Source organism: Hyla sarda, chromosome 5 (genome assembly GCF_029499605.1).
Source record: "Hyla sarda isolate aHylSar1 chromosome 5, aHylSar1.hap1, whole genome shotgun sequence".
NCBI classification, from domain to species: Eukaryota; Metazoa; Chordata; class Amphibia; order Anura; family Hylidae; genus Hyla; species Hyla sarda.
The window spans coordinates 187,475,718-187,493,266 of record NC_079193.1 but is presented as its reverse complement, the minus strand read 5'-3'; the positions used below and the strand labels follow the sequence as shown (position 1 = coordinate 187,493,266).

The window sequence follows — 17,549 nt, the reverse complement described above, 5'->3', positions numbered from 1 at the left end:
CTACAAAATGAGGGTCTGCAACAATAGAGGTTTGCTTTACTGTGCCAAGTAAAGTGCCGTGCAGCCTGGCCAAATAATGTGCATTCTACTGTACATTTGTATATTTCAGAAACATTGTACTCCATTGTTTCCGTCTTTTAAAGATCCATAAATACAACATATACAGCCATGGCCATAAATGTTGGCACCCCTGACATTTTTCAAGAAAATGAAGTATCCAGAAAGGGATTGCAGTAACACATATTCTGCTATACACATGTTTATTCCCTTTGGTGGAGATATATCAAAACCTGTGCAGAGGAAAACTTGCCCAGTTGCCCATAGCAACCAATCAGATCGCTTCTTTCATTTTTCACAGGCCTTCATAAAAATGAAAGCAGCAAGCTAAATGGTTGCTATGGGCAAATGGGCAAGTTTTCCTCTGCACAGGTTTTAATAAATCTCCCCCTTTGTGTTTATTGGAACTAAACCAAAAAAAAGGGAGGAAAAAAAGCAAATTGGACATAATGTCACACCAAACTCCAAAAATTGGCTGGACAAAATTATTGGCACCCATTCAGAATTGTGGATAAATAAGATTGTTTCAAGCATGTGATGCTCCTTTAAACTCACCTGAGGCAAGTAGCAGGTGTGGGCAATATAAAAATCACAACTGAAAGCAGATTAAAAGGAGAGAAGTTCACTTAGTCTTTGTATTGTGTGTCTGTGTGTGCCACACTAAGCATGGACAACAGAAAGAGGAGAAGAGAACTGTCTGAGGACTTGAGAACCAAAATTGTGGAAAAATATAAACATTCTCATGGTTACAAGTCCATCTCCAGAGATCTAGATTTGCCTTTGTCCACAGTGCGCAACATTATCAAGAAGTTTGCAACCCATGGCACTGTAGCTAATCTCCCTGGGCGTGGACGGAAGAGAAAAATTGATGAAAGGTGTCGATGCAGGATAGTCCGGATGGTGGATAATTAGTCCCAAACAAGTTCCGAAGATATTCAAGCTGTCCTGCAGGCTCAGGGAGCATCAGTGTCAGCGCGAACTATCTGTCAACATTTAAGTGAAATGAAACGCTATGGCAGGACACCCAGGAGGACCCCATTGCTGACACATAGACATAAAAAAGAAAGACTACATTTGCCAAAATGAACTTGAGTAAGCCCAAATCCTTCTGGGAAAACGTCTTGTGGACAGATGAGACCAAGATAGAGCTTTTTGGTAAAGCACATCATTCTACTGTTTACCGAAAACAGAATGAGGCCTACAAAGAAAAGAACACAGTACCTACAGTGAAATATGGTGGAAGTTAAATGATGTTTTGGGGTTGTTTTGCTGCCTCTGGCACTGGTGCCTTGGATGTATGCAAGGCATCATGAACTCTGAGAATTACCAATGGATTTTGGGTCACACTGTACAGCCAAGTGTCAGAAAACTGGGTTTGCATCCGAAATCTTGGGTCTTCCAGCAGGACAATGACCCCAAACATATGTCAAAAAGCACCCAGAAATGGATGGCAACAAAGTGCTGGAGAGTTCTAAAGTGGCCACCATTGAGTCCAAAACTAAATCCCATTGAACAACTGTGGAGAGATCTTAAAATTGCTGTTGGGAAAAGGCGCCCTTCCAATAAGAGAGACCTGGAGCAGTTTGCAAAGGAAGAGTGGTCCAACATTCCGGCTGAGAGGTGTAAGAAGCTTATTGATGGTTATAGGAAGCGACTGATTTCAGTTATTTTTTTCAAAGGGTGTGCAACCAAATATTAAGTTAAGGGTGCCAATAAGTTTGTCCAGCCCATTTTTGGAGTTTAGTGTGACATTATGTCCAATTAGCTTTTTTTCCCTCCTTTTTTGGTTTAGTTCCAATACACACAAAGGGAATAAACGTGTGTATAGCAAAACATGTGTTACTGCAATCCTTTTCTGTGAGAAATACTCAAGAGTGCCAACATTTACGGCCATGACTGTAGGGCTGTGACATCACAGGGGTGTCTGGCTGCTGATAGGCTGCATGCTGCATGTGATTAAGGTTCATCTCACCTACCCGCCTTCCCAGAGTTCCTTGCTTCATGTCTTCACATGTGGATCCGCCATTTTAGATGCCCTGGAGCCTGGACTAAATGGAGTTTAATGAAGCGATTTGTGCAATCAAATTGCAGCGATATTCGGATTCGTTGCAATGTGAATTTTTCCTGAAATTCCTAACAAATTCGGATTCGTCAGATTCGATTCGCTCATCCCTAATTACAGCAATATGTGCCTCTTTTGTCAACTGGACCATATTGTCTGTGTCACTTTTATAATGTTACAAAAAAAACCTGAAGTAAATCTTCTGTACTTCTGTAGTGTAATGCATGTGGTTGGGGTTCTACAGCAGATATCCGGCCATATTTTTATTTGCTGTTCATGGGACCTGAATATGGAAAAGCATTTTTATAACAAAATACAGATGAAAATCTTAAAGATCAGTTTGTATGTCATTTAAGGAAATTAACCCTTACAGTCAGCAAATGTAAAACCATTTATACTTAAGATGTTAAAACAGATAACATGGATAATTTGCAGTGTCTCTAGAAGGAACTCTTGTTGCTGAATGTGCCTCTTACCATCTTGTGAGCAGCAGATATTCAGCAATTCTATGTCTATTATAAGATGCTAAATATTGCTGATTATGTAAATTTACCGTATACTCGATAGAATTCCAAAACCTCTAAATGTATCCTTTATGTAGTAAAATCTATATCTAACCCTTTGACCTTTGAATTTGACTGGATCACAATTATATATATATATATATATATATATATATATATATAGTCTTCCAGCATATAAAATTTCTGATGTACAATTAGAAACAGGTTGGAATCTTTCAGCAATCCCAGCTTTTCCTTGTTGCTAAGAAACATGTTATCTCACTCGTGCTGCTATACCATAAACAAAGCCAGGTTGCCTTGGTAACCAAGTCTAGCGAAGCAATGAACGATGATGGAAGAGAAAAAGAAAAATGATGGCTCACAGCATAACATTCTGAACAAAGGAAGGAGATTCTTCATAGCGTTATATATGCTGTGTTAATTTTCTAACAATATATCCTTCTTAATATAAAAAGAAAACAAATTCCAACCACATTTGAGCTTTTAACGTCCTTTTAAATAGATACAACTGCTTACCGGTATTATATGAAAGGACTTCTGACGGTATAACATTTACTGCTCATATCACTGAACACCACATGGTAATTGACATTGCTGTATATTCTGTGAATTTTTTTATATGAGTTTAAAGGGCTATAAAAAAAATGAGAAGCTGGTTGCTGATTGGCTGCTATGGGCAACTGCTATACTGGTTCTTTGCACCAGGATTAATAAATCTCCCCCATAAAGATTTATTTGCTTCCAACAACTCCTTTTTTGTCAATGAGTGAATATGCTCTGCTATATAGCCATAGCTTTCAAGGGGTTATCCATTTTAGGACAACTTATCCTCTATCCACTGTGTCTGATTGCGGGACCCCCCACGATCTTCTGAACAGGGCCCAGATCACCACTTAACTCACCAGTCTTGCATCATTCTGCGCTAAACAGCAGCGATGGCCAGCTTAACCAATCACCAGTATGGGCTCAGGGGAGATGATGGGCACCTGGAGAGTTGAGCTGGTGATTAGCTGAGTGGTCCATCACTGCTATCCAGCACGGAGGAGGTGGGAGCACTCAGGGGCAGAGGCGGCTCTTCCATTAGGCCACTTAGGCTGCCGCCTAAAGCCTTATGCTGGTGGGGGCCTTGCTCTAGTCCCACCCCCGCAAGTACATCAGCCCCTCTGCCACTGTAAGAGAAGTGGCTGCTGGAGCTGGTAGCATGCCTCATGTAGGCATATCTAGTACATCCCTGACTTTCTCTGCCCCGGCTGCTTTCCATAGAGGAGCACAGAGGACAAAGAAGAAGGAGTCACCTCATCCTCACCACTCCTGCGGTAATGTAACCCAACCTTCCATGGTGGCTGTCTGTTTCAGGTGTCCTTGGCTCCAGTGCCTCCACTTTTCTGCAGTGGCCAGTGAACATTATTAGAAGGGCAGCTATAAGGTTCCAAAATAAAAAATGTAAATACCGACTGTGCCCCGGCTTGCTGGCCCATGCCATGCCTTACTATTTCCCAGGTGCACAGTGACTTATACATGCTGTACTGTAAGTCACAATACAGGATTAATATGCCGAGTGACATTACTCTACAGGGTTAATATACACAGTGATGTTTCAACACAAGGATAATGTACACAGTGACATCACAGTATTAAGGATACAATACCAAGTGTTTTTGCTTATAGTTAATTTGTATTATCGCTTACATTTCTTGTGTTTGTGGGGGCCTCATGTTCAAGTTTAGCCTAAGGCCCCACAAAGTCTAGAGCCAACTCTGCTCAGGGGTACAAAATATCCTATGATAAAAATAGCAAGGTACAGAAGCCAAATTCAGGTTATTGGAATAAAGATCAGGATTACGGTGGGTTCCAAGCAAGAATTCAGGTAGTCAAGGCAAAAAATAAGGCAAAAGGGGTAGATTTCAGCTCACAAAATATAGTATAACAGAAAAAAGAGCAGGATATCAGAGAAACAGTTCATGAACCAACAAGAAGGGCCAAGGACTGGTCTTTTATAGGCCAGGAGATGATAAGGGATGTACCTGAGAAAAAATTCGGTACTGCAGAAGACAAAACTAACAGGCTTAGCAGCTGCTATGATAGCACAGATGGCAAAATCTAAAGCTGTCATAACACATGAACCCCCGTCTCTAATCATGTAGAATGCAAAAATCAAAAATGAGCCAATTCGCTATACTGCAGGTATAGTTCACTGAAATCAATCTACTCCACATTACCTATCTGCATTGTGTAACAAGTTAAATTACCTTTACATTAACATTACGAAATGTAAATACATTTTTGTGAAAATTGTAACACAGACAATTGGGACAATGCACAACACCATCTAGTAACTCTCATAACAGACATCTATTATATATTCTCCTTTTAGATGTTAATAGAGTCTAAAAATACATGCAAAAAAGACAACATAAATTACCTTAGTGTAGTCAAATTATAGGAAGAATAGAGAATCATATCTACATTCTAATGAAAATATAATTGATAAGAGACAAAATGGTCTTAATATTTTGAACCCTTAAAGTGTACCTGTTGCCAACAAAAACGTGTGATAATACTATTATATGTATATTTTTAATATACATTGATTAAAAAAGGTGTATATTTTTGGGTGAAAAAATGCTGTCCCTGCAGCTATTGCCTGTGTGTGTCTATGAGGAGTCCAAATACAGGAAGTGAGGGCAGAACAAGCAGGACTCTGTGCAGGCTCCTGGCTTGTCAATCATCCTGCTGCGTGAGCCCAGAGCGTGTCATAGAGCCTCAGTGTGCAGAGCCCTGCTTGTCCTAAGTGCACACTGCACAGAGCCCTGTTTCTCCACCCTCACTTCCTGTATTTGGACTCCTCATAGAGACACACAAACAATAGCTTTTCCCAAGTTTTTCCCATGTTTTGGGGGTGAAATTAAAGGCCTTTGCTTATATTCGGGTCGGCTTATACTCGAGTATATACGGTAATGGTATCATCTACATTATAGAAAAAGTTTTTGTTGATGACAGGTACACTTTAAAGCTATGTTACCACTGTGTAAAATCAAAACAAAAAAACTTCCATAATATAGGTATGAAAAGTGCCCATTTTTTTAAATTTAATAATGTGCCATATTTAAGTGTATGGAAAAGTGGGAATCAGTGCACATTGTTTAAAAAAAATCCCACATTGGAAATACGGCTGTTTTTAACCCCTTAAGGACAATGGACGTACTCCTACGCCCCCGTTTTCGAGTCCTTAAGGACCGAGGACGTATGAGTACGTCCTGTCCATTCCCGGCCCCCCGCCGCTAGCCGGAGGTGAGCCGGTGCCCGAAACCTGCTGATATCGATCAGCAGGCATCGCGGCATATCGCCCAGGGGGGTCATGATGACCCCCCATGTCGGCAATGGCCGCAGATCGCTGAACAATTCAGCCCAGCGATCTGCGGCGGATTCCGGGTCAATTGAGTCTCCAGTGATCTGGTGACCCTGAATTACTGGCTGATCGGGGCCGTCTCTGAAGGCACCGAACAGCCATACCCAGCAGGGGTGAGGTGGCACTGGTGCCACCTCACAATCGCCCTGATTCGTCGGCCGGTTCACCGGCCGACCAATCAGGGCACCTGCTGCGGGTGTCACTCCCGCAACCCGCTCCGCCCCTCTTCCGGAGGATGTGAGTGGGTGCGGGAAGACCCCGGGAGCTGGGGACCCCGATGTCCCTGTTGGGATCGGGGCCCCAGGAGCGGCGGCGACGATGAGGGACTGACCTGTGTGCGGGAGCAGCAATTGGTGGTGAGTGATAGCCTCCTGCTGTTGCTTAGCAACAGCTCCCAGCATGCAAAAAGGGCATGCTGGGAGCTGTAGTTATGAAACAGCAGGAGGCAGACCACCACAACTCCCATCATTCCCTTATGGGCATGCTGGGACTTATAGTTTTGCAACAGCTGGAGGCACATTTTTTCTATGGAAAAGTGTAGTGGTGCATCTGCTGGTTGCATCACTACAATTCCCAGCATGCCCGTTGGCTGTCGGTGACCGCTGAGAGTTGTAGTTTTGCAACAGCTGAAGGCACACTGGTTTTGAACCAGTGTGTCTCCAGCTGTTGCATAACTACAAGTCCCAGCATGCCCTTCCGCTGTCCGTACATGCTGGGGGTTGTAGCTTTTGCAACAGCTGAAGGCACACTGGTTGCAAAACACTGAGTTTTTTTTTTACCAAACTCGGTGTTTCACAACCAGTGTGCCTCCAGCTGTTGCAAAACTACAAATCCCAGCATGCACTGATAGACCGTACATGCTGGGAGTTGTAGTTTTGCAACAGCTGGATGTTTCTTCCCCCCCCCAATGTGAATGTACAGGGTACACTCAAATGGGCGGAGGTTTACAGTAAGTATCCGGGTGCAAGTTTGAGCTGCGGCAAATTTTCTGCCGCAGCTCAAACTGCCAGCGAGAAACTACTGTAATCCCCCGCCCGTGCGACTGTACCCTAAAAACACTACATTACACTACACTAAATCAAAATAAAATAAAAAGTAAAAAACACTACATATACACATACCCCTACACAGCCCCACTCCCCAATAAAAATGAAAAACGTCTGGTACGCCACTGTTTCCAAGACGAAGCCTCCAGCTGTTGCAAAACAACAACTCCCAGTATTGCCAGACAGCCACTGACTGTCCAGGCATGCTGGGAGTTTTACAACAGCTGGAGGCGCCCTGTTTGGGAATCACTGGCGTAGAATACCCCTATGTCCACCCCTATGCAAATCCCTAATTTAGGCCTAAAATGCGCATGGCGCTCTTTCGCTTTGGAGCCCTGTCGTATTTCAAGGCAACAGTTTAGGGTGACATATGGGGTATCGCCGTACTAGAAATTGTGTTACACATTTTGGGGGTATTTTCTGCTATAACCATTTTTAAAAATGTAACATTTTTGGGAAACCAAGCAAAATGTTTTTTTTTTTACATATGCAAAAGTCGTGAAACACCTGTGGGGTATAAAGGTTCACATTACCCCTTGTTATGTTCCCCGAGGGGTTTAGTTTCCAAAATGGTATGCCATGTGTTTTTTTTTTTTTTTTGCTGTACTGGCACCATAGGGGCTTCCTAAATGAGGTATGCCCCCAGAGCAAAATTTGCTTTCTAAAAGCCAAATGTGACTCCTTCTCTTCTGAGACCTGTAGTGCGCCAGCAGAGCACCTTTCACCCCCATATGAGGTGTTTTCTGAATCGGGAGAAATTGGGCTTCAAATTTTGGGGGGTATTTTCTGCTATTACCCTTTTTAAAAATGTAACATTTTTGGGAAACCAAGCATTTTAGGTTAAACATTATTTTTTTTTACATATGCAAAAGTCGTGAATCACCTGTGGAGTATTAAGGTTCACTTTACCCCTTGTTATGTTCCCCGAGGGGTCTAGTTTCCAAAATGGTATGCCATGTGTTTTTTTTTTTTTGCTGTCCTGGCACCAAGGGGGCTTCCTAAAGGTGACATGCCCCCCAAAAACCATTTGTCACTCCTTCCCTTCTGAGCCCTCTACTGTGCCCACCGAACACTTTACATAGACATATGAGGTATGTCCTTACTCAAGAGAAATTGGGTTTCAAATACAATTGGGTTTCAAATTTTTACCCCTTGCAAACATTCAAAAATTGGGTCTACAAGAACATGCAAGTGTAAAAAATGAAGATTTTGAATTTTCTCCTTCACTTTGCTGCTATTCCTGTGAAACACCTAAAGGGTTAAAACACTTACTGAATGTCATTTTGAATACTTTGGAGGGTGCAGTTTTTATAATGGGGTCATTTGTGGGGTATTTCTAAGATGAAGACCCTTCAAATCCACTTCAAAACTGAACTGGTCCCTGAAAAATAGTGAGTTTGAAAATTTTGTGAAAAATGTCAAAATTGCTGCTGAACTTTGAAGCCCTCTGGTGTCTTCCAAAAGTAAAAAATCATAAATTTTATGATGCAAACATAAAGTAGATATATCGTATATGTGAACAAAAAAAATGTATTTGGAATATCCATTTTCCTTACAAGCAGAAAGCTTCAAAGTTAGAAAAATGCTACATTTTCATTTTTTTTCATCAAATTTGGGGATTTTTCACCAAGAGTGGATGCAAGTTACCATAAAATTTTACCACTAAGTTAAAGTAGAATATGTCACGAAAAAACAGTCTCGGAATCAGAATGATAAGTAAAAGCATTCCCGAGTTATTAATGTTTAAAGTGACAGTGGTCAGATGTGAAAAAAACGCTCTGGTCCTTAAGGTGTAAAATGGACTGGTCCTTAAGGGGTTAAACAATAACCTACAATGATCAGTCGGTTTAAAACCCAAACTGTGTTATTTTGCACATAACAGTCACAGCTCAGATTCCATTTTACCAGAGCTTGTTAAGATATGAATGCTGAGCTGTGATTGGTTGTTATAGGCAAACCAGATAGTTTAGTTTTAAGATAGATAGATAAATCTGGACCAATGTGAACACTGGTGGCTGCTGTTCCATAGACTTTAATATAACACAGTAGTATTATTATAATAATTATATAAAAACATTTTTTTAAATGGCACTTGTTATACCTATTTTATAGATTCTTTTCTTTCATTTTACAGAGTGTGAACATAGCCTAACAATGTCTGTGGACAGGAAAACATCTATTATACAGAACTGTGTGTAGATTTTAGCTTACCAAGCAATATTGATGGGAACATTTTATGTAAATGCAGTTTTTGCACAGATGTAATGAAAAGCAAAGCAAACACAATAGAAATGGTGTAAAAGACTGTACTGCAAAGTGCCAGATAACATTTTACCCCCAGGCTTTTCATTTCAGCTGTCAGTCCCCTCCCATAGGCTTGCATTGAGGAGCAGAGCGTGACGTCACACGCCGCCGGCCCCGTGGTCGCCGGTAATCAGACCCGGAGCGAACATGCTCTCGGGACTGATTTTAACTGGGGTGCTGCGTGCAAGATCACTGGGGTCCCCACCGGCGGGACCCCCGCGATCAGGCATCTTATCCCCTATCCTTTGGATAGGGGATACGATGTCTAAGCACCGGAGTACCCCTTTAGACTCTACATTTTTAGAAACTAATAAGTGTACGTCTGATGTCCATGTCACAGTCTCCATATTGATCTCATAAGTATAGTAGGCACAGTGTGCATGTAATGGTGAAGTTTCCATCCATCTTGTAGGCATGACTACACAATTTCTTCTTTCTAGTACCCTTAGCTCTGCTAAATTTGGTATACTGCCAGCTTATACACATGGGAAATCTCCTAATATATTTAACCATAGATGTTGCTTATGTCTGTCTATATATTTGGGGAACACAGAACATGATGTGACTGATACGTTTACATTCAATATTTAAAATTATTTAATGCACTACTTTTTCCCGTTTCGCTGTTATATAAATACGACACACTGAATAGTTTTTAATGTTGATCTCTTTTCGAACGAAGCCATTTTTTGAGGACCATTATATTGTACAAGTCATTTATTTATTTATTTAGCTTTACATGAACACAGTTGGATGACATTCTATATCTTGATCTTTCTATAGGTAGGGTATGTTCACACTACGGAATTCCCGCGGAATTCCGCGGTGTGAACTTAACATTAGTGTCAATGGGTCTCCGCAAAACCCGTTCACACTGCCAATCCACGAGACCCGGACAATTCTGCCGCTGAAATTGTTCCGCGCAAAGAAAGAAATGTTCATTCTTTGCACGGAAGCCCGCGAGCACTGCATAGCCGTCAATGGTGACAACACAGTGCCGCACGGTCCTACCGCCAGCTGCCAGCTGAATTCAGTGAACGGAGATTCCATTCACACTCCGTAGTGGGAACATACCCGTATAGTGTGTGGTATACCCACTGCTTTGGGTTTACAAATCCTGAGGTAAAATACTGACAAGAACAATGCCATGTGAAAGATGGGTATTTTTTATAAAAATGCGAGAAGATAAAAAAAATTGCTGAAATATTGAAAGTGAAAAATAGTCGGCGACTCACCGCTTCTTAGCACTCTTTGCTGTTTTAAAAAAAAATGCTTCCTGTAACATCCATGGTCTTCATGTGTGGTCATTATAAGGGCCAAATGTTACATGGAGCTCCACCAAAAAAATAAATATCAATTAGGATACTGATATTTTTGGCATGGCAGGTCTGAAGTATTGCATATATTTTTGCAGTTTTCTATCCTTCTGAAAAAAATGTATCTTCTTGCCACCCTGATGTATTGCACTATGTTTAGTTTAAAACCATAAAATCTGACATTTGTGAATATGACATTGGCTGTAAAAACAACTCACTACTATGGTGAATCATGTGTGTTAAATTCTGTCCCAGCAGGACACAGGCTCCATAGACTTATAATAGAGTTTGTATTTTGCAACTTTTCGGAGATCACAGTGATCAGAAGTATTCTAAACACACACTTTTGTGACCTGTCCAAAGTTTTTGCCAAATTACAGAGAGACTTAAATGTACAGCCAGCTACTTGGACAGGCTTTACATTGTCATTTAAAGGGGATATCAATCCCCAAAAAATAAGATTTTACTGTCATCAAATATCTTGGGGTGACCTGATCACACACCTTTTACAGTCTCTTGTTATACCCTTCCATTCAACAACAAAAAACATGGTCTCAAATGGCTGGAGGTGCTCAACCCCAAATGCAGTTGTGCATATATACTGGGGGAGCAGATCCTGCCCTTGTAGTCCGTTGCTAGGGGCGATCCCCAGCATAAAAATGCATACAATGGAGGATGCCTGTAGTGGACTACAAGTGCCACAATAGAATCCTACACCAGATAAACGGTGTGGATGTGTAACAATTAGAATATTACAATACAGAAATTTAGGTGAACTACTGTGGTAGATGTATACAATGACATTGGCTAATCCCTCAACACTGATGTTAAAATTGAGACATTCGCCACTGTATCCTTATATTAAGGACACACCAGAGCCCGCACACCAACGCCAAGGTGTCTCAGATGGCACGGGACCTAACGCTAACCTACCTGTGCGTAATAAGCAAAAACCAGGGGCCAGTGGGCAATTACAGCAGCACTAGGTCGACATGCAGCCTGCTCCCAGTTCCCTCCAGCGTGACTAAGCACACATACAATGGAATTGGGGTTGAGCACCTCCAGCCATTTGAGACCACGTTTTTTGTTGTTGTTTGTAAATTTATACGTGGAGGTGTGTAAACTCCATATGTTAATGCGCCTTGAACATTTTCCGGGCAGCATTAGGGTTGCACCTGTGAGGCCATGCATCTATATCAGCCAACTTGGGTGGGGCTTGTAGCCTCTCTCCCCCCTTCCATTGTATGTGTGCTTAGTCACGCTGGAGGGAACTGGGAGCAGGCTGCATGTCGACCTAGTGCTGCTGTAATTGCCCACTGGCCCCTGGTTTTTGCTTATTACGCACAGGTAGGTTAGTGTTAGGTCCCGTGCCATCTGAGAAACCTTGGCGTTGGTGTGCGGGCTCTGGTGTGTCCTTAATATAAGGATACACTGGCGAATGTCTCAATTTTAACATCAGTGTTGAGGGATTAGCCAATGTCATTATATACATCTACCACAGTAGTGCACCCATATTCCTGTATTGTATTATACCCTTCCATTCCCAAGACAATACAGTTGGGTGTGAACGTATCTTTAATAATAGGAGTAATCAGTTGATGGGTGGGATTAGACAGTCAGGGGGTGTTCAATAGGCAGAGATGCCCCTCAAAGTAACACATTCACACCCCCTGACTGTATAATCCCACCCATCACTTGATAGTCTCTCCCATTACTAAAATTAAATTCAGACCCATCCATCTTTTCTTAATTGTCAAACTATAATCCCTAAAATCTCTGGAATGGTAGGGCGTATAAAGAAACTGTAACAAGGTGTGTGGTCAGGACAACCTAAGATTTTGATAAAGACAGGGAAATCTACATTTTTGGGATTGGCCACAGATCCTTTTTAAACATATTTTGTAATAATAATAATTTTTTTTTCTAATTTTCCATTTTACTATCTATATTTAAAAATAATACTGACATTTTACATTTTCTATTCTGACCACTAGGCCACTAGGCCAAATCCTATGCTAAGATTTCCTGTTCTGTACACATTACTTCCCAGCAGTGCCCTTCTTATCATCACAGATAGAAATACAATGAAAAGTGACACGAGTAGATAGATATCATAAATACACACAATAGCTTGTACTCACAGATCAGGCTCCCCTTCCTCTAGAGTCACCTTTAAAAAGGTTGTCGAATACACCCATTTACGTAAATAGGACAGTTTAATTGTATTGTTGCCTATACCCATGGTGCTTGCTGTAAAGCATGTTACACATTGCGCTCCGGCCGCATGCGCTGGCCGTGACCGCATTGTCTCCCCTTTGGTTTCCCAAAATGATGTCTTACTTGCTGGGGTTGACATCAAAATATTAAAAAACATATAATTACCTACCTCACTCCATCAGGGGTCCCCTGTGAAGTTTTCCGGTCACCGGTCAAATGTTCCGGCCTCTACTTCTAAGAGAAACTCATCTAAGTAATAACGGTCCAATCAGCCAATCACGGAGTGCCGTCCTAGTTAGTGATTGGCTGAGCAGGCTGTCATTGCCAAGAGAAGTCTGGCTCAGAAGATGGGGGCTTGAGCATTTAGCAGGAAGATTTAAGGCCCAGTTTCAGAGATCATGGTAGGTCCCAGAGATCAGATACCCTGAAATAAGATAATTATTACAACTTGTGGACAGGTGATATGTTTTTTAAAGCTGGAGTGGCACTTTAATCATAAAGAATACAGTTTAGGGTGAATTGTGGCACAAAGTAATCATTCTTAGGCAAAATATTTCAGAGGTGAAGAATTAGAATTTTCTAGCTTGTCGCCTGCTTCATTTTTTCAGAAAAATATTACAGCATACCAGTGGTGAATGGCCGCGCTCCACTGCACAATGCACAGCCAGCTATGACTGATTCCACTCGGTTAAGTAATGAGAAACTACCATGTTGACACTTTTTCTCAGAGCAAATAGTACCAGAAGCATTTTTATTTGTGGATGTCACTTATTCAGCTTTGTTATTTTGTTGTATTACCAGCAGATTAATCTTATAACTGAGATGTACAATTAAAAGATGTTTATTAATTATCTATGAGAACATTTTTATGTTAGACGTAGCATCACCCAGGACCAAGAAAGGAATAAAAAAGCATCTCTTAACACTGTGAGCAGGGTTGGCGCAAAGATTTTTGCCACCCTAGGCAAAAGCTTATTTTGCCGCCCCCTTGACTCCACCCTTTGACACACCCCACTACTGGTGTTAAACACTGTAACAAACCTACTCCTCATGTAATTACCATAATACTTGGGTAACACACTGTAACATATCTTCTCCTCAAGTAATCACCTTACTACTGTGGTGACACACTATAACATGCCTCCTCTTCATGTAATCACCTGAGTACTGGGGTGACACACTGTAACAAACATCCTTCTCATGTAATCACCTTACTGCTAGGGTGGCACTGATGTGCAGATTTCTGCAGACACAACAGCACTAACTGTACAGGAAATGGGACCACTCAAGTGCATCCCCCCTCCTCCACAGCCTCACCACAGGTCCTTTAGCCACCCTCTCTCCTATCCTGCATGGCTGAGCTCCGCTCCCAACATGTATTATTGGTCACATCTACTAGGCTGGTTGAGGAATGAAGCGGAGGGAGGGGGTAAGCATAATTCTAGGGTCGGACCTGCAGAACTCAAGCCATGGATAATCATATGGTCATGCTGAGGAGAAGCTGCACATCGCCTCTGGTATTGATATCACGGTGGCTGCAGGCAGTACTCTAGGCAGCCACCATCTCTGCCTGTGGGCAGCACCGGTCCTTTCTGTGTGGATGACCATTATTTTTTGTAATGAAGCACAGAAATAAAAATTTATTTTGTCACAGAGAAGCCTATAAGATAAATGGATAGAGATAGCCTATGGACAAGAGTCAAGTTGTCATGAATTCTTAAATATAAAATGCATTCAGAATGTTTTCAGACCCCTTCACTTTTATCACATTGTGTTATGTTGCTGACTTATGCTAATAAAAAAAAATTTTAAATCCGTCATTTTGAACTCAGTACCGCATTATAAGAATTTAAAAATAGAATTTAAGAAATGTATACAAATTTATGAAAAAAAAAAATAGTTGTTATATCTAAAACCAGACGGATTTCGTTTTAGGCAGATTGATAATCTGGGCCAAACTGTCACTACAGTATGTTAGATTAAAAAAATATAAAAGGCATCAGTATGAAGCAGTTACACACATTGAACAATGTGGCCTCATAATGGAGCCTGTGGTCCCTATCAGTCCCTCAGCAGCTCTGAAAACAATCTTGTGATGCAGTGTGTGGCTCCTACTTCTGATGAAGTGTGAAATTTTTGTCAGGCCTAGTTCAAGAACAAATAGACACAGCATTGTTACTTATAGAGATGTTTTAGCCTATACCACGTACCTGCTATACATGTTAGTGGGAGTCCAGACCTCTAGGATCCCCCACGACTTTGCGACTGATTTATATGAACGTATGCCCTAGCAGTATTATCAGGGTGGGCTGCAATATAAGCCCTACCCCGAAAGTAAGACATAGGCCAGGGGTAATCAACTGGCGGGCCGCGGTCCAGATCCGGACCGTGGCCGCCAGTAATGCCCGCAGAACCGACCCGAGGATGGGGGGGCTGTAGCAGTGTGGAGGATGGGGGGACTGTAGCAGTGTGGAGGATGGGGGGCTGTGGGAGGATGGGGGGCTGTAGCAGCCCCCCATCCTCCACACTGCTACAGCCCCCCATCCTCCACACTGCTACAGCCCCCCATCCTCCACACTCCTGCAGCCCCCCCCCCATAAATAAATAAGTCCTAGTGTGTTTGTTGGGACTAAAATTAATATAAGACCCAGGCTTATTTTCGGAGAAACACGGTAGCAAATGTTATATCTTAGCCATAAAAATGGTTTCACTATTTTTTCTATAGCAGTTTCTGTGGTAGATTTTCATCTTTTAAACCAAAAACAGAACTGGATTCAAATGGAATGAGAAGTATAAGGAAAGGATGTATAGTTTTCCTTCTTTCTGGATCTACTTAATAGAAAACAAAAATTGCCTAAATTGTACCAATGTACCAAAGTTAATGAAATATTGTATCATGATGATGTTGTATCATTTTTTTACATTGTAAGAAAAAAATTACATTGTAAAAAAAATCACATATATTGGATAGCTTATTGGCCTATCATCTGCCCTATCCTCTGACCTATCTTGTAAAAAAATGCTATTTAAATATTGCAACTGGGGGGGGCATGGCCTGACCGCCGAGCTGGACAGTCGCATGGTGCTGTAGCTCTGCTCTGAGCCTGTGCTTTCTAGACTCCTGCCATCATCCTGGGATCCTGGATTCTTCCCCAGAGGCTTCGGAAGTGGGTCCCAAGGCTCTGTCATGCCTGTGACTAAATGTGGTACTGCAGCGGCAGCGAAGCTGCAAACTTATGCCGGCGCCGGCTCCTCACAGACCTCAAGCGCTAAAGTTCCCACCACTGCATCTACCGCAGCAGACTTATCTCCCAGCTCTCCGTCAGGGGAACTTACCCTTGGAGAAGTCTCCAGGCAAATTCTGACTGCCATCATGGCCTGCAAAACTTCGCTCACCAGCATGCTGGAAGAGGTGAAGATTGACATCGACCTCCTGAGGCAAAACTTCCACAACCTACGAGACCGGGTGTGCCAGGTGGAGGACCTTATATCCACAGTGGAGGACCAGGTGAACCCATTGCCAGACGCAATTGAGGCCCTGGACCGTACTGCTGCGCAGTGGAGAGAGAAGGCAGATGATTTGGAGAACAGACTCCGGAGAAACAATCTCAGAATCATTGTTACGCCGGAGCTGCGAATGGTGGCTGAGGGAGCTCCTGCCAGATGCTCCCTTCTCCTCAGCTTTTGCAGTGTGCCCATCACATTCCCACTCGCCCCCTTTCTCCTGGGGCACCACCACTGCATTTATTTGCCCGTCTGCTGAACTGCAATGATCGGGATTCCGCCCTACGATTGCTCCGCCGCTAGCCGGCAATCACTTACAATGGCTGCCCAGTCTCCATTTTTCCAGATTTCTCGCCTGATCTGCAAAAGAAATGAGCCACCTTTCAAGCGGTCAAGCGCCAGCTGAAGGATATGGCTGTTCCCTACTCCATGATCTACCCTGCCCGGCTACGTGTGGTTGACTGTGAGTGGGCCATCTTTTTCCCCACACCCCAGGAAATGGAAAAATGGGCCTCCAGACGCCGCAATGCGCCAAGGCTGTGATGTTACCTACTCTGCCCAAACCGCCCACACCAGCACTCTTTATCCGAGCTGCTGCCTTACTGACTGCTCCAGATTCATCCTAGGGCCCACGAGCCCTATCCTGCATGGTGAGAATATGTTGCATCTGTCGTGAGTACACAGTTCCCCGAAAGTGCCTTTGATACCCCTATCCTGCCCCGGCCCGCAGGGGCCTCCCCCTCATGCTGCCCACCCCCTTGCTGCCTTGGATCTGCCTGTGTTCCCCCCTTGCTGCCCTACATCACCCCAGGATTATTGTTTTCATGTGGCACCTTGCTGCCCCCCATTGACTGTCCTGCTACTCTCCCCAGCTTCCAATCCTGCTCTGCCTACATCTGTCTTGGACGTATTCCATAGTACCACCCGATCATACTATGCCCCTACCCAGACTCTCATCGCCCTTCACTTGCTGCTGGTTGTATCCCAGATCACCGTTATGCGGCCTTTCTCATACATGAACTGTTTCACTCCTTCTACTTCTCACCAGCTGGATTGATAGGCCTGCCTAGATACTGACTGAAACGGTTCAGTGGTGAGACTCTGGTTCTC

General features: G+C 42.8%; 1 protein-coding gene across 1 annotated transcript in view; it reads left to right on the top strand.

Annotated features, from left to right (window-relative positions):
• GABBR2 (gamma-aminobutyric acid type B receptor subunit 2) overlaps positions 1–17,549 on the top strand; it is a 659,326-nt gene that overhangs the window by 90,676 nt on the left and 551,101 nt on the right. The window lies entirely within an intron of this gene.